This window comes from Daktulosphaira vitifoliae, unplaced genomic scaffold (assembly GCF_025091365.1).
Source record: "Daktulosphaira vitifoliae isolate Bord-2020 unplaced genomic scaffold, ASM2509136v1 Scaffold_1, whole genome shotgun sequence".
NCBI classification, from domain to species: domain Eukaryota; kingdom Metazoa; phylum Arthropoda; class Insecta; order Hemiptera; family Phylloxeridae; genus Daktulosphaira; species Daktulosphaira vitifoliae.
In genome coordinates this window covers 38,871,255-38,876,603 of record NW_026099572.1, presented here as the reverse complement: position 1 = coordinate 38,876,603, position 5,349 = coordinate 38,871,255, and positions in this window count along the sequence as shown.

Here is a 5,349-nt window from a genome sequence, read left to right as displayed (position 1 = left end):
TGATAAGGTTATCAAGTATTTCAAAATTATATATAAATCAGTATAACCAAACTAGTAAATTAAAATATTATTCAAATATAAATTGTTAATTTAATATGTATAAAACAATTTAGTATGTCCGAAAATGTATCATTTAAACAAGTTATTTCAAATGTATTTTCATACATATTACATATTACTTGATAACTTTCAACTTAAGTGTAACATTATTCGGTATTTTTAATATTGGCAGATTATATTTTAATTGTACTTTTTATATTTTATAATTATAATTATGAAATAATATTAAATTTAAGCAATTCTGTATGCTTATAAAATATATAGTTTTCCATTGTGTAAATCGAATTCCACTTATATTCAATCCTTTCATAGATTCCCAAACGACACCAATTTGTGAGTATTTATATTTATTAACTTTATATATTTATGATTTATAATGACACCATCTAACTAAGCAATGCTGTATCGAGTATTCTAAAATACTTTAGTGTGCGTCTTATACTAAAGCACTAAACATTTAGTTACTATAAATATAAAAAAGAACTATAATTAATAGAACTCAATACATAACATTTAATTACATATCTTGATTTAGTCAAAACTTTTAATAGTTGTACAGACAATCTATCTAATAGCCTAATAAAATGTGTAAATCGTCTAAATTTCTAAACCTTAAGTATTACCAAGAACCAGGATGCCTGGTAATTATAGGAATTCAAATGGTATTATCGGATAGTGTAAATTTTGGTATAAATTTTAATTTTTTAACAAAGAATGTTTTAAGTATGCTCAAATAATTTAAACAAAATAATTTTAGTAAATAATCTGCTAAGACTAAAGGGTAATATAACTTAACTATTTTTGTAGTTTAAAACATTTCTTAACAATATTTTCATATAACTATTTTTGACAAAAATTGAAATAAATCAAAATAATAAATAAATACCAGTGTACTCTATAGAGTTGAATATTACTTGAAATATTTACTTGAAAAATGAGGTTATACTACTTTTAAAATGCTTATTCAGTGAACATTTCTCAAAATAATCTCGACTCACTTTCAAAAATTTATCTTGGTATAGTTAATCTCTGGTGTACAGATATACTAACAATTAATCAGTATTTGGAAAAAACGTCGTTCGTGAACGTGTATTCATGCGCCTACGTACATATCTAGTCATTCGTTTGTTTCAAATAGAACGTAAATGTAAACAAAATTGGCATTTTTAGTGATTTTAACGTTTTAATACTATTTACATAACTAACAATAATATTATAATCCGGTGTAAAAATTCTGTCAAATCAATAAGGTAGAGACGACTTCAAATAGCTTGGATAGAAGATCTAATTGTAAGTAATTTTTCAAAATCCTCATACATCATCTCGAATTGATAATGAAGGTAGAGAAAATTTTATCTTATTGATATGCTCTCTTATAATAAACTTCAATTACGTCAGTAAAAGAATGACTTTTATATTTTTTAGCTTCAATGCGAAGCTGAGAAGATATTAATTTTACTATGATATGTTTTTTTTTGTCTGTCGCCACTTTTTCTTAGCTCTCACTGAACCGATTTCTTTCATCAATACGTCAAAAGATCACAAATTATATCTAGTTGAACATATTACTCTTTGAAATTGAAAAAAATTCTTAGATTCCTATAAATGAGAGAAATCCAACAAAAAAATTCTATTTTTAAAATCAGTAATTTTCTTTTAGCTTCGATGCGAAGCTGAGAAGGAATTGGTTTTACTAAGATGTGTTTTTTTTTTTTTGTGTCTGTTACCACTTTTTCTCAGCTCTCACCGAACCGATTTCTTTCAATGATACGTCAAAAGATCACAAATTGTATCTAGTCGAAGACATTACCCTCAAAAATTGAAAAAAATGCCCTCGTTCCCCGTAAATGGGGGAAACCTCCATAAAAATTACAAATTTAAAAATCGCTAATTTTTTCAATTTTTTTTACTTAAAAGTGCCATAACTTTTTCAAAAATAAACATATCAATATACATTTTTTTTATATAGATGCATAATATCATTACCTTTCATTTGGTATATTTTTTTTTTATATGTGACCCTTTACTTGCCCATAAGGAGGTTTTTGAAATGACAACTTTTTCACAAAAAATTAATTTTTTCAACTTGACTTTTGAATATGTTCCGGAAGGTCTGACACTTTTATATATATCTTAAATTAAAGGTAATGTAATATACTTTATTATGGTAAAAAAAAATTTCGCACATTATTTTATCTTCATGGTGAAAACAGACATTAAAGTTAATAAAAAAAATACGATTTTTGTAAACAAATTCTTTTTTATATTTTTAACTTTATAATTCTATAACTTTTTGAAAGATGTATGGATCAATATAATTTTTTTTTTTATATCTGACCCTTTACCTGCCCACAGGGAGGGATTTAAAATGACAACTTTTTCACAAAAAATTAATTTTAATGAAGAAAAAGAAGATTTCGGTATAGGATAACATAAATGTTATTTAGTAATTTGGTCACACTGATTTACCTAAATTAAAATGGACCACTTATTTAACCACCTCTATATATTGGCCATGCACATTTTTATCAGTGTTAATTCTGTATATTTTGTGATATCGTTATTGTGATGCAAAAATATGTTGTACAAATATATACGGTTTATTTATTTTGATTCTTGATCACACTGATATGAGTGGATAAGTTTTTCTTATTTATTAAGTAATTACTCTATGGTCTTATTTTATAATATTTTTCATAGAATTCGATAAAAGATGAAAAGTTAAAGAATCTATTCAAGTATGAGAAATTATGACTTTTAAAATTTATCATACTCGACAAATATATTGCAAATAAAAACTGTAGCTGATAAAAAGTTAATAATAAAATAACTTTGAACATTTTAAAATTATTTTATCAAATAGGCAAAGACTACAAGAAAAGGTTTTTTTTTTGTAGACCTACAATTTCTCGAGGGTTATACTCTTGTCCAAAATAGAAAAATGGTGACCAAAATTTATATTATCTAAACTACGTCTGATGATATTGTCAAATAGGTTGTAGTTCATGTTTTTGAAGTCACTAAATTTGAATTAATATAAATTTTCTAATTAAGTGAGATAGTGAGTGTTTTTTTTTTAAATGACATATTTATTAATACAATTTTGCAATTCCAATAAGATATAAATTTTAGCTTCGATGCGAAACTGAGAAGGTATTAATTTTACTAAGATGTGTTTTTTTATTTATTTATTTTTTTTGTGTCTGTGACGCTCAATCTCAGCTCTCGCTGGACCGATTTTGATGAACAATATGTCAAAAGATCACAAATCGTATCTAGTCGAAAACATTATCCTCAAAATTTAAAAATAACCGAATGATTATATATTTTTTTCTTTATAGATACCTTAGGTATTTAGCTATCATATATATTTTTATGAACATTTGACCCTTTACTAGCCCACAGGAAGAGTTTCAAAATGGTAACTTTTATACAAAACATTAACTTTTGAAAATGTTTCAGAAATACTGACACTTTTATATATATATATATATTTTAAATTAAATAATATGTAATATATTTTAATTTGAAAAAAAAAATTTGGCCTCTGGATTTGTCTTCATTGTAAAAATGACTACCGTATTCAAAAATATGCTATTTTTGTGTTAAAATTCTGGGTTTTTTATTTTATTTTATTTTAAAATACCTAAGAAGATATTTTTTTGTGACTATCATTTATTTTCTCTGCTCTAACTTGACCTACTTTTTTCAACGATATGTCAAATGACTACAATTCGTATCTAGTTGAAGATATTACTCTCAAAAATTGAAAAAAAAATTCTAATNTAAGTTATTACTCTTAAAAATCGAAAAAATATTCCTTATTCAAATAAAAAGTAGCTTAACCAGCTTTTTCCATACAAACAATTAAAATCATTAATTTCTAATATTCTTAAAGTATTTATTGTCGAATTAGATTTGATATGATAAAAGTATTCAATTACAAGAGTAAATAATTTTACATTGTAATTTATTAATTTTTTAACTCTTTTTGTGTGTGCTACTACCAATCTATAATATTCCAAATATGTTGGTAACATGTTGCTATATAAATAATTTCTAAAAAAAATTATTGTTAGTTTCACATAAATTTAACAATTAATTTTTACAATTATAATCAAATTTTATAATACGCTTAATTAAGTAATCTTTTGAACAATTTTTTTTTATTGGTTCTTTTAGTTAAAGTAAATCGTTAAAATTAATTAAGTTCTGAATATTTCCATTGTAGAATCTTTTTAAACACCAAAAGTTAATTAGAAATGACTACTATGATTTTTATTCAAGTGATCTATTACTATAAAAATGTAAAAAAAATCGACCTTCTCTGATAAATTTACCGAAAATAGTAATTAAAAAATTTGCAAACTCCATATTAATTTTAACAATACTATTTTTTTCTATTTAATAACGTCAATTTCAAACTTGCAAGTTAAGCTAAAAGTTATGGCAATACATTTTTTTTTTTTTTTTATTAAAACTTTCACTTTAAAGAACAAAAAAAAAAGGTTCAAAATGATTATTTTTAACATATTAAAAATCAAAATCAATAATAATTTGAAAACAATTAATTTTAAAAATTATATAATATATAATTAAAAGAATTACTAATCTGGGTATAATTAAGGAAATAGAAGTTGATGTAACTTTTGTAATTATCCATAAATTTTTTAGAATTAAACACTATCTATAGATTTGCATCGAAGCGTTTCTTATGATAGTGATTTTAATCACTGTCAGATTAAATCTATACTGGACTCAACTATGCAACGCCCCCACTGTGCTGGGTTTTTGTTGTTCTTAATTATTTTTTTTTTATATTTAAATATTTACGTTTTAATAGTAAGTAATAATATTAAAACTTAGAAGCAATAAAAAAATCCAGCACAGGGGGGTCGCGGCACAGTGGTGACGTGGTATAGATGGATCAAGTATAATGATATCTGACAGTGATTAAAATCACTATAAAAAAAAAACGCTTCGATGCAAATCTTTAGATAGTGTTTAATTTTAAAAAATTGGTGGATTATTCCNGTAATAAAATTGGTGGACTATTCCAAAAGCTACATTATAGGCTAGTTCATTATTAATATCCTAATTAAGATAAAGTATGTAGAATGAAAAAGGGATTATTAAAAAATATTATTTCTCATAAAAAAATAATGTTGATCCATACACTTTTCAATATGTCATAGCATTATAAAGTTAAAAATGTAAAAAATAAAATCGAGAATTTTCACACAATAATAGCATTCGGTAGCCATTTTCACCGTGAAGATAAAATAAAGT